This window comes from Podarcis cretensis (genome assembly GCF_951804945.1).
Source record: "Podarcis cretensis genome assembly, chromosome: 7".
NCBI lineage: Eukaryota > Metazoa > Chordata > Lepidosauria > Squamata > Lacertidae > Podarcis > Podarcis cretensis.
In genome coordinates, this window is record NC_137176.1 from 19,025,849 (window position 1) to 19,048,519 (window position 22,671).

General features: G+C 46.2%; 1 protein-coding gene across 2 annotated transcripts in view; it reads right to left on the minus strand.

Moving 5' to 3' along the window:
• CDH12 (cadherin 12) overlaps nt 1–20,348 on the minus strand; it is a 678,501-nt gene extending 658,153 nt beyond the window's left edge. For both annotated transcript variants that reach the window (XM_079984946.1, XM_079984947.1), the window contains exon 1: nt 19,936–20,348. The gene's annotated coding sequence lies outside the window, so the exon portion shown is untranslated. The remainder of the gene's footprint in view (nt 1–19,935) is intronic.
• Nucleotides 20,349–22,671: the final 2,323 nt, after the last annotated feature.

A 22,671-nucleotide genomic window follows, 5' to 3' on the forward strand; every position in this document is an offset into this window, starting at 1 on the left:
AAGATTTCCTCCCAGTTTTTAATACATCCTCGGGCTTTGCTTTAATTGGGGACACTGCAGGAATTTGGGGGTATTGCACTGTGAGGAAGCCAAACACTACATTAAAAAAGGAGGGGTTGGCTCTCCTGAGAGTTCTCCTAAGCCGACATTTCAACCAAGACTTATTTCCCTGCTGTTTGTGTTAGGCGGTTTGTTTTCATCCTGAAAGACCAACTGAAAACGTGAAAATTCACAGCTGAAGGAAGGGCAAATCCCCACACAAATTCAGGGGAAACTCAAAAATGTCCCTCAGCTAAATCAAACGCCTACAAGCCGGGGCCCTGTCCTTCTGTCACACTTCAATCCCTGACAGCCCCTGCAGCTGAACAAATCCTTCCCCCTGACCTTAACACAGCAAAGAGCAACAGTTGTGGAAGAGGGGAGAGGTAAAAGGGAATGTCCTTCTTTATGGCTATCCTTTCCTCTCCTCTCTCCATTATCACCCAGAATGATGCTGGATGTGTAGTCATGACTGAGGATTGCTAATACGTGCTAGGGATGACTTTGGGGAGTTCTCCCCCCACAAATGAAATTCAGTTCTCTACCTTTCTGCAGCAATTTGGCTTTGGGAAAACTTTGATCATAAACATCCACTGCCTTGTGGGACCTGAAGGAGTGTCTCCACTCCCATCGTTCAGCCTGCACACTGAGGTCCAGTGCTGTGGGCCTTCTGGCGGTTCCCTCAGTGCGAGAAGTGAGATTACAGGAAACCAGGGAGAGGGCCTTCTCGGTAGTGGCACCCACCCTGTGGAAAGCCCTCCTGTCAGAGGTCAAGGAAATAAACAACTACCTTTTAGAAGACATCTGAAGGCAGCCCTGTTTAGGGAAGTTTTTCATGTTGGATGTTTTATCGTGTTTTTAATATTCTCTTGGGAGCTGTCCAGATTGGCAGATGGGTGGGGTATGTATAAATAAATAAATAAATAAATAAATAAATAATAATAATAATAATAAAGCGTGTTCTCCCTGAAAGAGAACACGTGTTGCGGTTGGGACATACAAGCCACACTACAGTTACTGGGTAGGGGATAAAGCCAAACCATAAAGGGTTAATTGTGTTGCCAGGGAACTTTGCATGTTGCCAATAGGGGAGGAGGGGTCAGAGGCTATAAATACAGGTCGCCTCCACTGGGGCGTCCTCTTGGCCTCTGCACTGGATCACGGAGCAGTTCGTTGGAGCTGGTTGTATACAAAACCTGTTCTTATTCGCTGCTTTTATTTCTCATTGTTTGTTTTCAGCCCTTCGTTCCTCCCTTCTCCCTTCTTTTAATTTCTTTTCCTTTCATTGCCTTCCCCCTTCTCTGTCTCTCCCTATTATCCCTTCTTTTTATCCGTTTTCTCCCGTTTTGTTTAGTCGAGGAGAGCCCGGTTTGAGGGTGGGGGTTCGGGGGGGGCTCTCTCCCCGGCTCTTTGCCCCCCCCCCTTTTTTCGTCGCCCGATAGGGAGGCTAGTGGGCGGTTTCGGTAGGAGCGTTTCGTCCTCCCCCCCCCCCATCGCCGCGCCGCGGCGAACGTTTTTTCACTTCGGCGGCTATCGCAGGCCGGGTAGGCCCTATACCATTTTCTTCGGCCGTCGCCGAGCTCGCCTGGGGCCCCGCCCCGCGATAGCGCGGCTGCGGGGGAGGGACGCCGGTCGTTCAGGCGTCTGCCGACCGCGGGGGCGGCGGGTGACTTGCCTGCCTCGCGCCGGCTCGCGCGAGGTTGTGGGGCCCTGGGGACTGTCCTGCGCGTTTGCGCGGCTGCGGCGCGGGGGTCCCTAGTTCGGGGGGCTGCTGTAGGCCTTGCGGAGCATTGCGAGGCCTGCTTGGCCTCGCGTCAGCGCGCGCGGGCTTGCAGGGTCCTGGGGCCTGCTCCGCGTGATTGCGTGGCAGCGGTGCAGGCGCCCGCTATCGGGGGCCTCTACAGGCCTCGTTGAGCTTTGGGCGGCCTTTCGGGTGTCGCCCCAACGTGCTTGGGGCCTGCAGTGACTCAGGGGTTTTGCTGACGCGGCTTGGGGCCTTCTTCTAGCCGCTAGCGGAATTGCTGTGTAATCACTGTTGACGGGCAGTAGGCCTACTGATTGCTTCTGCCAGCCGGCCCCCTAGTGGATGTTCCCGGTTTTTGCGCTTGGTTACGCGGGCTCCCCCTTGTGGCTCTGAGTGGCGTTGCGCCTCTTATTGCTTTTACTGGAGTGGCCGGCCTCACACTCCCCCTGCTGGCCGTTTGAGTATTACACCGTCATTGTTTAGTTTTCAGGCTATTGAGGATAGCCAGCTATAGTTGAGGCCTTCTGGTTGGCCTAAGCGCTGCAGCGTGCTGGTGGATTTTGGTTTACATTAGGCTCCCCATTGGCTTGATAGATAGATAGATAGATAGATAGATAGACAGTTAGATAAGACAGATAGTCAGTGGCTTATATTCGTTCTTTGTAATATTTCTTGTTCTTGGCCTAGACTTTTTTCTTGTTTTATTTGCTGCATTTAGGTTACATTTGCTGTACTGTGGTTCATTAAGGAAGCCGCTGGGCAGTAGTTGTGTAGGCCCAGCAGTGGCTATACTGCTTCAATTTTGTTAACTGTTTGGCAGCTGTGGTGATATTTTGAATTTTAACGGGTTCTGCTTTCTTCCTGTTAGCAGGTATGGCTCCAAAGAAAGCTGCTGCTCGTTCTGGTTCAGCCATTGCCTCAAAACGGCCTATTAGAGGCCCTTCTCAGGCACTCCGTTCTCCCGCTTCCAGCCAAGCAGTGGGGAGAGTGCAATCTTTGGTAGCAAGCATGGCTGGAGACCCTGCGGCCCTTTCGCGCTTTGCAGCAGAAATGGATGGCGTTTTGCAGCGTTGTTCCTCGCAACCCTCCACATCTGGAAGGCCGCCCTCTTCAGCACTGGTGTCATCCCCAGCTTCGCAGTCATCTAGTGACGACGAGAGAGAGGGTTTTTCATCGGGGGGCTTAATTACGAACCCTCAATTGTCCCAGTCCCCTGACTTACCGGCAATTCGGAACCAGCCGCGGAGGTCGGGCCGACTCTCTAGGCGGGCCGCTGAAAGGAGTGCCCCATTGGCGGTTTCCACTCGCCGGCGTACGCCGGCTCGGCCCCCAGCCGACGTTGCATCGGGTTCTGGCATCTCACGCGTTGTCTCTGTGCAGTCTGTTTCAGTTCCATCCCGGCGGAATCCTGACTCGGAGTCCACTATCGAAGATAGTCTCCCGGTTCCTGCCAGGAAGTCGTTAGGGGGAAAGCGTCGTCGCAGGAGGTCATCCCGGAAGCGTGCGAAGCGGAAGAAGGATGACTCTTCTTCCTCTCCTTCAGGTACGTCTTCGTCTAGCTCTGATGATGAGGGTAGCAGCATGGAGCTTTATTGGGGCTTTGGCGAATTAGATTCTGGGCTCCCACGGTGGGCTTGGGAACGCAGATCTAACACTCATCGGGCAAGATATGGGGCTGTTCAGGAATGCAAGGATGGCGTGTTGGTTCCTGACGTAAAAGTCTCCACTAACTCAGCCAGGGATATTATACCCGGCTCTCATTTGTCATCAAAATTGCGGTCCAGAATACTAAATGGACGCTACATTGATATGTTCAAGTTAGTCCCACCCTCTGAAGATCAAGACAAAGGAAGCTCTTCTACAAAAAGACGGGCAGGGTCCTCTGCGGTTGACAGGACTTTCGAGCGTTGGCTCGACTGTTTCCAGGTCTTTGCTGGCATAGTTATGGCAGCTTATCCGCGGAGGTCCCTTCATTTGCTGGTCTATCTATCCATTGTGCGCTCTGCTTTCACTAAAGCTGGCGAGAAAGCCGCGATTAAATATGATGAGAATTTCAGGCGCCGTGCTGCTAAGATTCCTTCCGCTCGTTGGGATCGGAAGGATCTTGACGTGTGGACTACTTACGTGGCCCCACTTATTGATAAAAAGGTACCAGAGCAGCAGAGGCTGAGAAACTTTACTTTTAGACCTGGCCGACGCCTGCCATGTTGGGATTTTAACAGGGCCTCTTGCCAGCGCCTAACTTGTAGGTTTGCGCACATTTGCGAAAAGTGCAACGGAGCGCACCCCGCTTCCTCTTGCTTTGGTGGTCGGCGGCCCTTTCGAGGGGGAAAGGGGGGTTCTCAGCAACCCCCCAAGTCCGCCCCCCCCACCTCATCAACCTCAGGAACAACAAAGTAATGCACTGACTTCTTTGGCCTTTACTCCTGTTCGTTTGCCGGCCCTGCTATTGTGGCTTTGGCGTTACCCGGATAAGGAGGCGGCACTATATTTGAGTGATGGTTTTTCTGTTGGTTTTCGTATCCCGGTAGCCATGCCTCCTGTGGCTAGAAACCCGTCTAATCAGAAATCAGTTCGGGACTTACCTGAGGTCGCCCGAAAGAAGATTACAAAGGAAGTGGCCTTGCATCGGATGGCTGGCCCTTATTGTGCCCCTCCATTTCCTAAGCTGCATGTATCCCCATTGGGCATTGTGCCTAAGAAAGCTCCTGGAGAGTTTCGTTTGATTCATAATTTGTCGCATCCTAGGGGCACATCGGTCAACGACGTTATTCCTCCGGAGCTTTGCTCAGTAAAGTATGCATCCCTTGATCACGCGATCAAGATGATTCGGAAGTTTGGCCATGCTGCTTTACTGGCAAAGTGTGATATTGAGTCGGCATTTCGTTTACTGCCTATTCATCCGGAGGATTTTTGGCTACTAGGTTTTCAGTTTGAGGGTAATTATTACTTTGACAAAGCCATGCCTATGGGCTGTTCGATAGCATGTGCTGCTTTCGAATCCTTCAGCACCTTTTTAGAGTGGGCCCTTAAGGAGAAAACAGGGCTGGGCGGAGTCACTCATTATTTGGACGATTTTTTATTGGCTTCAGATTGTACTACTGGCAATTGCTCGGTGTTGTTACGCGCATTCGCTGACCTTACTGAGGAATTGGGGGTGCCATTAGCGGCGGAAAAAACTGAGGGTCCTACGACCCGCCTTACTTACCTGGGTATCCTTTTGGATACGGTGTCCCAAACTTCCAGCTTGCCTAGGGATAAGCTGGTTGCTCTGAAGAAGGTTATAGGAGAGTTGCTCCCGTTGAAGAAGGTGTCCCTACTACAGCTTCAATCGCTATTAGGTCACCTTAATTTTGCTTGTAGGGTGGTGGCCCCTGGCCGCCCATTTTGCTCCCGTTTGGCTCGCCTCACTGCGGGTTTGAAGGCCCCTCATCATCGGGTTCGCCTCTCTAGTGAGGTGAAGGCTGATCTAAACATTTGGCTTGAATTCCTAGAGGAATTCAACGGGGTGTCGTTATGGCAAGACACGCTCAACTTGCACAATGATTTCCAGGTGCACTCAGACGCAGCAGGTTCCTTAGGTTTTGGTCTATATTGGAGGGGCAGATGGTGTGCCATGCGTTGGCCTCCAGATTGGCAGGGAGAAGCCATTACGCGGGACCTAACTTTTCTCGAGTTTTTTCCCATTGCAGTGGCAGTGCACTTGTGGGTCGATGAATTCAGGGACCGTCGTGTCTGCTTCTGGACTGATAACATGGCGGTGGTGAATGTCTTGGCTAAACTGTCGTCCCGTTCTCCTAGGGTGTCAGCCCTGCTGCGGGCTTTTGTTTTGCATTGCTTACGCTTTAACATAGTGTTTTCTGCCCGTTTCGTCCCTGGGGTGTCTAACGAAATTGCTGATGCTCTGTCCCGTTTTCAGATGGAGCGGTTCAGACTTCTGGTTCCAGAGGCTCGGTTACGTCCGGAATATTTCCCGGATCATCTCTGGAGCCTTGGCAGGAATTAGTTTTTCAGGGAGTAGCGGCTTCTATTTCCTCTTCTACTCTCAGGTCATACACAAAAGCTTGGACTGATTTTTGGTCTTTTACGCACAGGTCAGCTGGGGAAAGGAGGTGGGCCTTGCCATCCACTTCTCAGGTGCTAAAATATTTGGCGCACCTGTTTCAGCTGGGACGCGCGGCTAAGACGATAAGGATTCAGGCTGCGGCCATTGCCTTTTTCTGTAAATTTTATTTTGATAAGGACCCTTGCGCGAAGTTCGTGGTGCGTAAGGCCCTGGAGGGGTGGGGTAGGCTATGTCCTTCCCAGCCAGCTACTCGCCACCCTATATCATTTGATTTGCTTTGTAAAATGCGCAAGAAACTGCAAGAAGTTTGCTGGTCCAGGTATGAGGCTCGCCTTTTTTCGGCAGCCTTTTCTATTGCATTTTTTGGTGCTCTGAGGGTTGGTGAACTCGTTTGGGAGGAGCACAAGCATGGCCGTTCCAGGGGACTTTTGCTTCGGGATGTACAGTTGTTCCCGGCGGAGCTTAAGCTCATGATTAGAAATTCAAAGACGGACCAGAGAGGGAGGGGAGCCCTTCTTCGCCTCCCTGCCACTGGGGGGGCGGGACCTTGTCCGGTTAAGGATATTGGAAAGTACCTGGCTATACGGGCCCCTGGGGAAGGTCCGCTGTTGAGGCACGAGGATGGGTTGCCCCTGTCTAGGCGCCAGTTTGCATTGGTGATGCGGAAGGCCATCGTGGCCTGTGGTGTTTCTGCTAGTGGTTTTGCCCCTCACTCTTTTAGGATCGGGGCCGCCACGACTGCAGCACATTGGGGCCTCTCTGCCAGCAGAATAAAGAATTTGGGTCGCTGGAAATCTAATGCGTTTAGAGGCTATGTTCATTAACATATGTTTCTTCTATTTACTTGTTCATCAGGTGTAGCAGCAGTTCGTATCTGGATGGTGGGGCACAGCATCGTGCATTGGGCCGGCATCGAGGCCAGGCAGTTTGGATTGGGATCGGGTCTCGGCCTTCCTCGTCACATTCACGTGTCATGGCTGTCCAGAAGGGGAATGTCTTGGACAGAGTTCCTGCCGTTGATTAGGAGGCAGTTGGGCGCGGAGGGGCCGCCCTCGGCCATTGTGGTGCAGCTGGGCGAGAATGACCTGGTCTCCATGGGCTGTGTTAGGTTACGCACTGCAATCCTGAATGACCTGGAGGTGCTGCGAGCAATGGTGCCGACAGCAAAAATTTTCTGGTCCAAATTTTTACAAAGGCGTGGTTGGAGAGGCAGTCATTGCCCAACTGGGATTGAGAGGGCCAGGAAGCGTATTAACGCCACGGTCTCAAAAAAGGTTTTTGAGCTGGATGGTGATGTGATTTCTCATCCTGAGATTCTTGCTAAGGATGCATCTCTTTACAGGGATGATGGGGTGCACCTTTCTGCCTTAGGGAATAAGGCGTGGCTGGGGGCTGTGGTAGCCAAGCTAAGGTCTTGGTTGGGTCTGTGAGTGGTTGGCGGTGAGCTTAGGGCTCCATTGGCGGTTAGGCATTGGTTAAAATTGGTTGGAAGAGGGGTAAGTGCCTACCCCTCCAAATGGTGGTGCGGAAAGGGAATTCCGTTAAAGGAATCCAGGGGCTTGCCATTCATTTCGTCCTTGTCCCCGGAGTCGGACTTGGGCCGTGCAAGCCCCACAGGAACATGAGGGTGAGAGGTGTGAGACTGATACCCGGCTTCATTTTCTCACCCAATACTTGTTTCCCACGCTGGCTTCCGCTGGAATCCGGAAGGCCAGCTCTGTCCATGGGCAAGGACAGATAGTCATAACCAATGCCTAAGCAACCACTCACGTATTTGTATTTTAATAAAGTTGTGGCCAAAATCATGCCAAAAACCTTAAACAAAATTGATGTGTGAAGTGTGATTTCTTGGTGAGGGTGGCGTTGTGGGACTCAACACGCAAAGCGTGTTCTCCCTGAAAGAGAACACGTGTTGCGGTTGGGACATACAAGCCACACTACAGTTACTGGGTAGGGGATAAAGCCAAACCATAAAGGGTTAATTGTGTTGCCAGGGAACTTTGCATGTTGCCAATAGGGGAGGAGGGGTCAGAGGCTATAAATACAGGTCGCCTCCACTGGGGCGTCCTCTTGGCCTCTGCACTGGATCACCCGCCCACCCTCCCTTTAATGGGTTGGGTTTTATGGTTCGCTTGACCTTGCTATGCCTGTCATGGGGTCGTCCGCTTTGGTGCGGGGGCCTGGTAGGAATTTACCATTTGGCTGATTGGCTGGGGCCATTTGGGTTTCGCCTACTGCGTAGCAAATAAGTCACAACTTGTAAGGTTGGCGGTTAGGCATTGGTTAAAATTGGTTGGAAGAGGGGTAAGTGCCTACCCCTCCAAATGGTGGTGCGGAAAGGGAATTCCGTTAAAGGAATCCAGGGGCTTGCCATTCATTTCGTCCTTGTCCCCGGAGTCGGACTTGGGCCGTGCAAGCCCCACAGGAACATGAGGGTGAGAGGTGTGAGACTGATACCCGGCTTCATTTTCTCACCCAATACTTGTTTCCCACGCTGGCTTCCGCTGGAATCCGGAAGGCCAGCTCTGTCCATGGGCAAGGACAGATAGTCATAACCAATGCCTAAGCAACCACTCACGTATTTGTATTTTAATAAAGTTGTGGCCAAAATCATGCCAAAAACCTTAAACAAAATTGATGTGTGAAGTGTGATTTCTTGGTGAGGGTGGCGTTGTGGGACTCAACACGCAATAATAATTTCATTGGGAGAAGGAAAGTCTATGGACTATGCTCTACACAAATCCAGAGTGGAGTCCCTATGATTGTTGGATTGTGCCTTGTATGCCTTATTTTGGCAACTCCTGCAGCCAATCTGCATTTTGTTCTGCTTTCCTTTGCTCCCTTGGACCACATCAGTGAGGCCAAGGAGGGGGGGGTCTTGTCATCTGGGCAGCCCAGGATCTCTACCCACACTGCCCAGGCTTGCACCCCAGGGAGGTCACTTCAATGCTGCTAATGCAATGGTTTGACTTCACCCTAGAAGGTGCACTCCGTTGTCTCCTGAGGCGGACAGAGGCAAACAACAACCTCTGCATCTGCTTTTTCATATAGTCACCACTGCTTTTTAAGGTGAGCTTGAAAGGGTCTAGGCAAAATAGTTAAAGGAATGTAGAGGGAAATGCATTGGTTTGTTTGTTTGTTTGTTTTTTTAAAAAAGATTCCCTCTCTCTCTGATGTCTCACACAGCTCCGTAGTGATGGCCAAGGAGGAAAAGAATCTAAAGAGCAAAACTTAATAACCTTAAACACATTTACTTGGATGTAATTGATTTCAGCCTTAGGGCTATTCTATATATGCCAAGAATACTGACATTTCAGCCCAGGTGGGTCAAGCTGATATCCAAGCTGTAGCTCAAAGGAACACCACCAGGGGAATTTTCTACAGAGCAGCTCACAGAATAGGTTAGTACATTATTTCAAATGCCAGCATCCGATCTAAGTCAGTTATAAGCCACTTAGAGAGCAATGGCATTCCTTCCACGTTATATCTGAAAAACCTGAAATGCTCCCAGGTCAGCCGCCATCATTCAAGATAGAACACTAAGTTATGTGCACATGATGTTCCGTGTGAACGACTGCTTGGTGTTGTTTTGCTTGCTTTTTCACTCACACTGCATACAGCAACTAATATTTGACCCTTTCTGTTGCTGTCTGGCACCTAAGGTACTTTTTCCTTCCTTCCTTCCTTCCTTCCTTCCTTCCTTCCTTCCTTCCTTTGCAATGATTGCAGAAAGTTGCAATCTGCAGGAGTCCTTTAGATGCATTTCATAATAAAAGTTGGTCTCTCTGTCTGTCTATTTCACACACTTATAATTTGCAATAAAAACTCAAAAATAATACTGGGTTTAAAGGTTTGGGCTGTGAGCAGCTGGGGCAGAGCTGCTACACTAGATACACAGGGAGGGGAAGGGAGAAAGTGGTGGGGAGGTTGATGTCGTGTAAATGATGACCGCCTCTTTCCATATGAACCTACTCAGACCCTGAGATAATAATAATAATAATAATAATAATAATAATAATAATAATAAATTTTATTTATATCCCGCCCTCCCCAGCCAAAGCTGGGCTCAGGGCGGCTAACAACAATCAAAATAATCCAATGATTCTAAAAACATTTCATTATAAAAATTAATTAAAATCAAATTTATGGCAACCAATAAGCAAAATTCTGTGCAGAAGATAATCTTCTGAAGCCCTCCTTCATGTGTCTCCTCCTCTAGAGGTCTGGAGGGTGGCAACGCTGCCTTCTCTGCAGTGGCTCCCCATTCTGTGAAATGCTCTCCCCAGAGAAGTTTGCCTGGCACCTTCATTATACACCATTAGGCACCAGGCAAAAACGTTCCTTTTTAACCAGGCCTTTGGTTGACCTGATTGACATATTCTACCCTTTTAAAATGTGCCTCTTTTGGTGGGAGGGGGTGTTGTTGGGTTATTGTTCTTATTTTGATTTTATACATTGTGATCTTTTCTGTGAACCACCCTGAGACCTCCAGGTATAGGGCAGTATATAAATTCAATCAATCAATCAATCAATGCACCAGTAGGACCAGCACATTAGCTTCACTAATGCAACTGCATCATGCCAAACTCCTCACCCCCTCAGTAAGCAATAAGGACTGACCTGCTGGGCGTCTAGCATATTCATCCTACCAGATAATCTACTTCTGGCTCTGAGTCCATCATTCTGTCTTGAACACTGGCCGGCTGGATTCCTCAAAACATTCCATTTGGTGTGGCCACACCCTTTCTTTCACTAATTTGTCAATGAGAGGACGACTACATATATCTGTCAGTTGTGACACATCAAAGGAAGCAGGGGTCAGGGAAGGCCCTCGCTTTCACTTTACAAATGTTTCCTGTCTTATATGGAATTTTTATTTGCCACAGGTGAACAGTTATTTACACGCCTGAAGTCGATGATGTAAGCATTATTTTCAATTCTACAGTAGGAAGCCCAAATATGACAACCCCCAAACAAGTGTCTAGAACGGAAAAGATGATTTACATATATTTGTTTTAACATTTTAATCCTAATTTCACCCCCAAAGGTAGCTAGTAACAGCCATTAAAAACATCAGTTAAAATATTAAAAATTAACAGAATTACCCCCCAAAAGCAGTAAAAGCATAAACAATCAGCAGTACTGTAAAAGCTGGCAGCAAAGTAGAAATTAAATACATCATCGACTGAGAGCTGAGCAGAATTGGATTTATTTTAACCATACCTAAAGCTAACAGAATAGGTACCAACTGGGTATTCCTAGAAAGAGAGTTTTATAACCAAGGTGCCACTACCGAGTAGGCCCTCTGTAGGGCCTGGCAAGTAGGCGGGAGATGACAATGATCAAAAGTCTCACAAACAGGCAACAAATTTGGCTCTCCCTGTAGCTGTGTATTTTATCCTAGAAGTGAACTGTGCAGGTGAATGGACATTTGCCTGTAGAAGGAATTTGTCTCTCTGTGTTAAAAATAAAAAAATGCTGGGGAACTTATGAGTGATGAATAGAACAGCTGCAAAGTTTATAGGGCTCCAAAGAACTTTATATGAAAATGTGTATATTGCCTTGTCATATTTATAGAAGAGTCATTGCACACGCTAATGAATTGTAACCATCTCTAGGGCAGAATATATCAACCCCATTAACTGTGCTGCAGAACAACATAAACTAGAAAGAGAAGTCTTCTAACCAGCTGTCAACAGCAAGCTGTCAACCACTTTTATAATTGTAGGTGATTAATCAGGTGGCGCTGTGGGTTAAAGCCTCAGTGCCTAGGGCTTGCCGATCGAAAGGTCGGCGGTTCGAATCCCTGCGGCGGGGTGCGCTCCCGCTGCTCGGTCCCAGCGCCTGCCAACCTAGCAGTTCAAAAGCACCTCCGGGTGCAAGTAGATAAATAGGGACCGCTTACCAGCGGGAAGGTAAACGGCGTTTCCGTGTGCGGCTCTGGCTCTGGCTCTGGCTCTGGCCAGAGCAGCGATGTCACGCTGGCCACGTGACCCGGAAGTGTCTCCGGACAGCACTGGCCCCTGGCCTCTTAAGTGAGATGGGTGCACAACCCCAGAGTCTGTCAAGACTGGCCCGTACGGGCAGGGGTACCTTTACTTTACCTTAATCTCCCTACTCCAAGTTATTAATTAATTTATTGGGCTTAAATAAATTTGCATATGGCCAAAAACTCAATGCAGATAATCAAAACCTCTATCACTCATCATGAGAAAGAAAATCATTATCTATCATCTGTCTATCTATCTATCTATCTATCTATCTATCTATACATACATATATATGACCAAACCTACCCCAAAATAGCAACAGAGGCCCTTAATTTGCAAGAAACCAAGTAAAATTGGCATGTTAAAATTGGCCACTATCAGTGAATTGATTAAAGCCTTGGTTAATTCATTGATTAACTCACACCTAAAGAATCATGGGAACTGAAGTTTGCTCCTCAAGGGTTCTGGGAATTGTAGCTCATTAACAAGCTACAGTTCCCAGGATTCCTTGGGGGAATCCTTCCTTACTATGGGATCAGGAAAGCTCCATTGCTTTGGGATAACTTGGTCGTGAGTATCAGCATGATCACCCTGCCTTCTGCTTTTGCAGGAGATTTAAACAGCTACCTCTGATAACTGGGTTATGAAATTGCATCCAGAGCTATCCTCTCTCCAAGCAATCAGAGAAATGGCTGAATAACCTACAGTGATGGGCAGGACTTTGGGCCACAGGTCTGGGACCCCACTCAGAAGATGAAACAAGAGAATCTCAAATGCAGGAAGGGTGGGACGCCACAGTTTGAAATAAGCAAAGGGATACACATTACGTTCTAAAGGGCCAGTAAGTCCAGATTCTAACATTTTCTAAGTGCATCACTAAAAACCTATAGCCCTACTTTAAAGCAGCAGGTTTTACCTCCAAGAACCCCAACACGAGAGAGCTAAGTGCATCTCAAGAGAGCACAAAAGCAATGACATAAATGCATAATATACTCTCTCCCCGAAGATATTAGTGTTTGTAGAACACAACCAGCTCCCAAGTCCTCCTGAAAGTGGACTCAAATGTTCTCTACTACAGAAATGTATGTCCTATCATGATGGCTAGTTTCTTGAAATCCAATTGTCGGCTAAATTCTATAGTACTATAGTAGAGGTGCTGGAGGGAGGAGTGGACAGGGAACAGAGAGGAGAAAGGAGCTGTTCTGAGGTTTTATGGGGCCATTGCCTTTATAAAATGCTGGATTCTGGTTTACTGTGCCTTTTGCAACCAGCTCGTTGAGTAAAAGCTGAAGATCATAGTCCATTTTTCAAAAAGAGTAGTGGATGACCCTGGTCTATACGCCTCCTTAGAAGCATTTGTCTATGCAGCCTCTATTGCCGGCACCAACAGTAACTCACGTGCATGGCAAACGGCTTTGCAATACCTTGACTATGAGGGGTGCTATATAAAACCAAATTCTATTCTCCTTTAGAAATGACTCATAAAATATGTCACCCCTTTAAGTGTGTGTGTGTATATATATAAACACAAAGCCGTCTGCGTGTTTATACATAACACTTAAAGTGGAGGCATTTTTACGAGCCATTTATAGCATAGAAGAGAATGGCGTTCTGAAGCAGAAGCTTCTATACTCAAGACCTCTCAAAGCACTTTACAAATCAGTGGGTTAGAAGCTGGAAATGAAGTGGCTGCATGCAAACGCATTTAAATTGTGTATGTACATTACACACACTTTCATTTTATACATGAGCAGAGATCCCATATTTAAACTGTGGGACTTGGGATATTACCAGATTGATATTCATGAACCATAAAAAAGCTACCCTGAACCCTCTCATCTACTTAATGCTCATTTTAAGCTAGGGCTGTGCAAATTTGTAGCCTACGGAGACAAACACCCAATCAACTTAGTGCTGTGCTGAAAATTTCTTTCTCCCCCCTCCTTTAACCATTCTTCAACAATTAATAAGAAAAGAAATTCCATTCAAATGACGTCAAACAGATGGAGACATTTCAATGAAATCCTTATAAGTTGGAACTCTGGGTTTTTATTATGCTCACCTCACCATGTCAAGAGATATTTTGTTGATGTCTTTTTTTTTTTACATCCTACAAATCAACACTTTAGTGGTCTATACTCTGCAGCCTTCTCTTTTTTTAAAAAAAAAAGATGTTTAGGGCTACTTTCTTTTTCCTACTCATATTGAAATACTGCACCTCAGTGAGGCCAAACTTAGATTCACAAAATGTTTAGGGGTATGCGTACCCCAAGAAAAAAGCAGTGTCTGTGTGTGTGTGTCTGTGTGTGTAATTATTGAAGAAGAAAATTTGTGTGGAAAGATATGGTTTTTCTAAGGTAAAAGCAAGACTTTAATTAAAAACAAAATCAGTGAATACACCACTCTCGGGCACTCAGAAGCCAGCTTCACATACTTCAATTAAATCTCAGGGGAAGATGCCCTAAGGGGAAAAAAATATATAGCAATTTTTAGATTTCCCCCTTATAGCCAATGGGGGGGGGGGGGACAGAGTTTTAGATTTCGCATACTACATTTGGACCTGAATCATGAATTCAATCAGAAGGACACAGAGCAGATGTGAAACACAATGGCCTGCTTCCAACTGGTACAGATACAAGGTGCTTCATGTGGTCACTGTGCACCACACACACACACACACACACACACAATCCCACTCAAAGGTTTTCATCATTTTCATGCATTGTATTAATTGTGTTGTCCTTCTAGATTGAAATTATTATATTCATTGCTATAAACCACTTTTTAAAAGTACAGTTTGGGTATTGTCAAACAGAAAGTGAGTGGCAAAGAACTATTAGCAGATAGTTCTAACAGGAAACAATAAAATTCCCCAGGAGGAATAGCTTTAAATCTAGCTATTAAAGTACACATGACAATAAAGAGACCCTCACATTACAGCTTTGGAAATTTGGATTAAAATCTTAGGTCAGCAAGTGGACTCCTTTGGGCTAGTTTTCATTCTTGAGCATCTTTTCCATCATCTGGAAAGTTGAATTAACAAAAAGCCAAGTTTTGAGGAATTTTGGGTGCCTTTTTAGGTTAAATATTATGCCACACTTTGCACAGTGTAGAAACATATTTCAGCTTTCAGCTGAATTCAGCAGAAACAAAGTCCAATTTCAAAGAACCATGTACAGTAGCCTAATTATGTTGGTCCTTGGTAGATTGGGGCTCTGGTGCCTACAATTTTCAAATTCCAGAATAAGCATGAAGAGAGTTGGAATGGGTCATGCATTTCTTTTGTATTTCCAGGCCCAAATCAAAGTGTTGGTTGTAAACTATAAAGCCATAAATGACTTAGGCCCATGCCCCATCTTTCCCACCATGAATCTGCCCATACCCTTACATCACCACTGAGGACCCTTCTCTGGGTACCCCATCTGAGGGAGGTTTGGAGTGTGTTAACAAGGGACAGTGCTGCCTCCCCATCTGTGGAATGTTCTCCCCTGCAAGGCCCACCTGGCACTGGCTTTGTTATGCTTTCAGTGCCAAGTGGAGAGATATTTCTACTCCAGGTATTTGATGATATGGCATGGCATGGTTACTTTTATGCCTGTTTTAGTTGATTACCACTGATGTTTTGTCTGCTGTGATGGTGTTGTTACGACATTGTTTATATGGCTTTGCATTACTCTTGGGACTTTTCAGAAATGAGCACTCACACTTTACATTGTGGGTGCCCTTTGTGGGATCGCGCGTGTCGCTACAGTTCCCAGGGAGCTTACTGGCAAACAGGGACTGGCTTGCCTCTCAGTGTTAATTTTTGGAGGTTCATGCCCAGCCTCAGTAATCAGGTTTTTTGCTGGGAGGTGGGGCCAGCCCCATTTATAAATAGGAGGTGGAGTTGACAATAGCCAGGCAGTTGGCTCTGGAGATTCACACTCCCTATCCTCCCTTTGTTTAATGTTTCTTGTTTGCAGGTTAACTTTTTCTTCCTGCTTAGTGGGCACTGCTACAGTCTTTGACTGGTTGCTGTTGAAGGACTGGGAAGAAATTTTCCTGCATTGGTAGGTTTTGTGTTCCCTATAGCAATTTGTCACAGCTTTGGCGGTTATGGCCTTGGGTGGAATCCTTTAGTCTTTTCTTCCCTACAGTGGTGCCCCACAAGACGAATGCCTCGCAAGACGAAAAACTCGCTAGACGAAAGAGTTTTCCGTTTTTTGAGGTGCTTCGCAAGACAAATTTCCCTATGGGCTTCCTTCGCAAGACGAAACATCTTGCGAGTTCTTGTGAGTTTGTTTCCTTTTTTCTTAAAGCCGCTAAGCCGTTAATAGCCGCTAAGCCGCTAATAGCCGTGCTTCGCAAGACGAAAAAACCACAAGATGAAGAGACTCGCGGAACGGATTAATTTCGTCTTGCGAGGCACCACTGTATATGGTGTGTGTGTGTTTTTTTGTGTGTGTGTGTGAAGTGGTGACTCGCCCCCCTGTGGCAGCAATTCCAGGGCCCCCCTATTAAAGGGGTTATATATATTGGTGTCACTGGCCATACACTAAAAGGTCGTCAGTGAACTACCCTGCTTGCAGGGATATGGGCTTAGCTGCCTGCTACACTTAAATCTCACAGAGCACCCCCCACATCCCATTTACCCTGATAAGCCCCAATTCCCCCCAGCTGGGGGGCTGGGAGGGATACATGCCCAAGGCCTATGCCAAGGTTTTCCTACGTTCAGAAGTTTAATAAAGTTGTGGCCTAATTTTAATTCCATATAACATTGTCAGAGTCTTTATTCCTTCCTTATGATCCCTGAGGGCTGGGGCTGTCGCCGCCTGGTCACGCAATAGCATTTAAGAAGTTTAATAAAACCAAGCTAAACACCTTCAGATGGAATTGCACATTACATACTTTATGTAAGTATGTACATAAACAGTGACTTTATGGAGTCATTTCCAGCCAGGAAGGGCAATTGGGATCTGTCCATGGTACTGATTTCCCTGACCACTGCTTCCAGTGGCTTGACATGGCTTGCCCAGAACAGCTTTGGTCTGCCTGCATTCATGTCCTATGTGAGCATCAAGTGAATATGCTACTTAGTGAAAGCTGGGGGCTAGAAGCAGAAAGAGTCTGATTCATACTGAGGGTGCAAGGGATAGAGATGTGGGCATCATGGCAGCTTGTCCAAAAACCTATGCACCCTTAATGATGCAACTGGGCATGTGAAAAGGCATACTGATTCTCAATTCATCAGAATCAGATTAATTCTGGATGTCTAGCAGATGTCTTCTTAATCAATTTACCCCTCTTCCTATATCAGTTGTAATTCAGAAAAGTGATGGGGTTGCTACACAGAGAGACAGCTACTTTACTATGTGACTTACCCAGGCTGGACATAATCTTCTGAGGCAACTACAACAGAGTGCTAATGTGACAATTCAACCTAAGGAAAGCTAATACATATATTCTTATCAAAGGCTTGGTAAGTAAACAACTTTGCACCTGTGGAGGCGGCAGCAACCACATTACTTAGGACATCTGCAGAACAGATCTCAGAAGGTCTCTGTCATCTGGGATGATCCACAGTGTGGTTCCCTTCCTCATTTTTCAGAGGAGGTGATGTTGACATCGCTGGCTCCTCCCATGCAATCCTGTGTTTCTGATGTTACCAGGGTGGCGCATGTAATGACACAAGCTGCACTGACTCCCAATTGGTAAGATAATGTCCAACAGGATACTTGTTGCTAGTAACTTCTATTGAACTTGTGGGATTTACATTTGAGTAAATGTTATTGGGATTTCAGTGCCAAGGGATAGCAGTTGCATCTTAACAGTTTTTTTGAGAGGAAGATGACATTACATGACTGTTTTGAGTTAAAATATTAAAATTCCTTTTAAATGTAAACTGGGCTGAAAACTATTTTGTACTGATTGCGAGGAAGGTCCTTGTTTTAATTTTGGCAAGAAATTGACAGCCCTATCCTGGATACAGGCAACAAACTTGAATAGATTGGCATCGATCACCAGCTTATGGTGCAGATATAACAAGTGGTCATTGTTGAGTTGGCTGTGAAAGTGGATGGGCTAACAAGTCCTGAGCATATTCTTGTTGAGCAAAACTTCCTTCTGCCATGCTGAATAGAGCATAAGCTGTGGGAGACCTCACAGTCTCCAGCTGCTGTACAGTCCAACCAAAGAGATAGGGAATGCCACAGGCTTGGCACAGACCACAGAAATTTTGCAAGTGAATTCAAAAGCTGACTGGCAAAAAAACAAAAAAAAAACAAAGGAGGCACAAAATGTATCAAGCAATGAGTGTTGTAAATTGTATGTGTGGGGGAGACAAAACTGTATTTTTTTCTGGTGTAGCTTTCCTTATTAAACCATGATGTGCCTTATTATGGAGAACAGAGTGATTATATTACTGCACAATTTCCAAAAATGGCCCTTTGATCTTGGTACAGGTGAGCATCAGGCAAGTATCTTGATCAGTTAAGATGTAAGCACTGCAGTTCAGGCGCTGATATGTTCAAGAGGACTACAAATCAATTCTGCAATTAACTGCTTATGACTTTGGTGGTATAACCATCTGGCTTCTCCTTCTTGGGGACATATTTGTAAAACTCCTAGGAACCCTCCCAACAGTTAGTGGCAACCACTGAAACATCTAATCAAGTTTTAATGGGGGAGAAATAAAGACCTCCTGACCAGTTCATGAATAATATGAGAGACTGAATTCTCAGTACTGTTCTTCCATTCATTGCACTTATTCTTAATAATATTTTGCCTTGCATCCAGTGAGGTGTGCATTGAAAAGTGCATAGCTTGACATTAACACCTGCTCTGTATGCTGAAATGGTTATGCTTTTGTTGGTCATGCTGGAAGTGGAAAACAATAAACCAAAGGAAATACAAATGACTTCTTTTCCCCCTCTTGGTTTTCATCCAGCAGTACAGCAGTTTCTATTTTCCTAACAAGCATCTTGTGGATATGTTTTACAATGTACGGATGAAGGGATGTGCAGTATTGTGAAAGATCACGGAACCCAGAAACAAAATCCATTGGCCACCTATCCCCCCCTCCACTGTGGGAAATACTTTAACTTAGACAATATGTGTGTCTCTTATTAGTAAAGATCAGAATACAAAGCTATCAAAGTCACAGAACTGTGTGTCACATTTCTAATTTGGGGGGGGGGGGGATTAAATATCTAGAAAGAGAAAGCAAGATTCCTCTGCTCCCACCCCGATCTCTCACATGCAAAAGACAAGGCTTCGGTGAATGTTTACAGTTTGGTGCTAAATAGTTCATTTAAATGCGTATTTAAGAATTATGTGAGTTTCACTTATCACCACATGATTAATTTGGGCAAGATCATTTGGGGGGAAAGGAAGCTCCCGTGCTTGCACTGAAATGTCTTATTTGCGACTGCTGAATTAGATCCTTGCTTAGAAATGGAACCTGTAATCCAGTTAAACAACAGGTAATAGGAACTGGAGAAAAGTTGCCTTGCAGTGCTTTTCTTTGGAACACAAAGAAACCAAACCCCCTCTTTTAAAAGGTCAGCTTTTAAGCACCTCAAACAGCTGCCACAATTTAAGAAAAAAAAATCCTTCAAATAACATCAGAAATCTCTCACTCAAGTTCTGCACTGTACCTTAAGGGGGGGCGGTCTTCTAATGAACTATATTGCATAATATTTGACACAACTGTTCTCTGGTCCACCAAATTCAAACCATCGAGAGCCCCACCTGTGCATCTTTTAAGCTAGAGGCAAAGGGAAATATTTCTGCACCTTTGCTATTTCCCTCCCTGCACTTCTGCACAGAGCTACTGCCTTGCAACCCCTTTCCTCGCTCTCAGATCAATACATACCACACACTCATCCACTTTCTTGAGAACTTATTCAAGTTTCCCCTGTCACTGTGTGTGGGACAACCTCCCCCAGGAAGAAAAGGATGCCCGAGGTCATTTCCTCCGTCTTGCAAAAGCCCTCGCCATCCAGTGGCGCAGCGTTTGCAAATCTGCCGATCCCTGTGGGTCTGGGATCTTAGGATGCAGAAGCCACCCGATTGCGTTTCATCATCACCGTTTTGTGTTTTGCTTTTATAAGGCTTACCTGTTCTATGAAACTGCAGCAGGGAAGCAAGCGGCGGCGGCGGCAGCAGCAGCAGCAGCAACAGCAGGAATATGCAACAGCAGCTTCGACTAAGGGAAAACCTTGCCTCGCTATCCCACCGTCGCAACAAACTGTTTTCGCAGGCGTCCTCTTTTCATTCAGCAAAGATAAAACAAGAAAGGCAGGCGGGTTGAAACCACTTCCTTACTGGCAGAGGTCGTCTCTCTTCTCAGAAATGACTGGATCTCTCTCTCCCTCTCTCTCTCCCCACATTTACCCTTCAGATCAATACAGCTCTTTAGCAGCAGCTTCAGCTAAACTGCAGCTGATAGAGCCTAGCCAATAGGTACAGAGGATTCCCCTTCTGCAACCCTCCCTCAAAAAGACACACGCAGAGCATGCATTTCAAATGTTATTAGTTGGGGAGGAAAGGCAAAAGTCATCTTAACCCCTTGCTTGAAGCCTAACCTGTCTCGCTTCCCCCTCCATCCCCTGAGTGCAGCTTTCCAGGCTGACTTGGAAAGACTCCCCAGCCAAGCAAAAAAGCCCAGTTGGAATTATGGAAAGGAGCATGACCCTGCGAAGCCTCTAAAAGTGTTTTAACTGTCCAAAGGCTGTCAGCCTCCAGACATCTCTCTCTCACACACAACACAACACAACACAACACAACACAACACAACACAACACAACACAACACAACACAACACAACACAACACAACACAACACAACAACACACTCAGAGCTGGCAAACTGTAAGTAATAATCAATTCATGTGCAATAAATCAGCTATCCTGCACACAAACACCTGCTCATGCCATTGGTGTCTACTAATGCAGGCAGTGTTCCATCATGTGAATCATCCAGTTGGAAGGGACCCCGAGGGTCATCTAGTCCAACCCCCTGCGATACAGGAATCTCAGCTAAAGCATCCATGACAGTTTCAACCTCCGCTTAAAAATCTCCAAGGAAGGAGAGTGCACAACCTCCTGAGGGAGACCGTTCCACTGTCAAACAGTTCTTATTGTCAAAGTTTTTCCTGATCTTTAGTCAGAATCTCCTTTCTTGTAACGTGAAGCCTTTGGTGCAAGTCCTACGCTCCAGAGCAGTACCCTTATAATGAGACAGACTCTTGACACCTTCTGCCCATTCTCTACTCTGACCTCCAGTAGCTCTCCAAGTTTTTCCTAGTTTTGCAATGGGAGGGGTTTTCTAAAAAATAAAAAGGGGGCGGAGAGGAGAAGTGGAGATCACTGAACCATTTAGTTCAGTTTTGCCACTAGATGGATTAATCGATCTATGCCAGTTTTGCATATTTGCACCCAGAATTCCATTGTGTTTCCATATTATTTTGCCAATAATAATAATAAATCTCAAATTCCACACCGATGGCTTTCCCTAGCATGCATCATTCACAGAACCCCCAGTGTTGTTCTAGCATATTCAGTTAAAGGTAACTAAAGGTATATATGTATTTATTATTCATTCATTCATTCCGGTTTTATCATTATTCTTAGTAGTAGTAGTAGTAGTAGTCAGTTTTTATGGCCAAGCCCTCACCAAGCAACATACAGAGAGAAACAGAACAAGAGAGTCTCAGACAGAGTATGACACACTGAGTGGATACAGACAAACAGATGGATACAGACTGAATTAGATCACCAAAATTCTCTTAAGGAAAGTCAATAGTAAAAAGATAAATTTTAAATACTTATTAAATGGCAAAACAGAAGGGGCCAAATGAATGTTAACTGGAAGAGGGCACAAATATATCTGCAAAGCATCAGATGGCACAATCTCTGAACTGTGGGTGCTAAATACATGAAAAACAGTCTACTTGAAATCTGCTACTGCAGGCAATTATTGTTTTTGTTGGTTACTATGATGTGTATTAGGGACGCAGGTGGCACTGTGGGTAAAACCTCAGCGCCTAGGACTTGCCGATCGCATGGTCGACGGTTCGAATCCCCGTGACCGGGTGCGCTCCCGTCGTTCGGTCCCAGCGCCTGCCAACCTAGCAGTTTGAAAGCACCCCGGGTGCAAGTAGATAAATAGGGACCGCTTACCAGCGGGAAGGTAAACGGCGTTCCGTGTGCTGCACTGGCTCGCCAGATGCAGCTTGTCACGCTGGCCACGTGACCCAGAAGTGTCTGTGGACAGCGCTGGCTCCCGGCCTATAGAGTGAGATGAGCGCACAACCCTAGAGTCTAGCAAGACTGGCCCGTACGGGCAGAGGTACCTTTACCTTTACCTTTATGATGTGTATTCATATATATATATTAAAGTGCCCTGTGTTCCTCAGATGAAGGTTGATATAGAAAACTAATAAACAATATGAATTATTTCAAGTGTAGCACTACTTATATAACTAGACTTCTCCCATGTTGTGCTCCTAAACTGACCCGACAAGTGTTGTGAGCAGTTATTTGCATATATCATAGATGATTGAGCTACTATATATTTTGGAAAGTGGTTTGTCTGTTGCAATACTGCAATATCATCACCAAACTTGCCACAATAGTTCCTGAGATGTGGCAGCAGATTCTGTTGCCATTTAGACACCGGTGGCCATTGTGAATCAAGTCTTTTTTGCCCAGCTCTTCCTGAAGTGAACTTGGGGTTTGAGCCTGGGACGTTTGACATGCTGAAAATGTGCTCTATTATACATCTACATGGGACGCAGGTGGCGCTGTGGGTTAAACCACAGAGCCTAGGACTTGCCGATCAGAAGGTCGGTG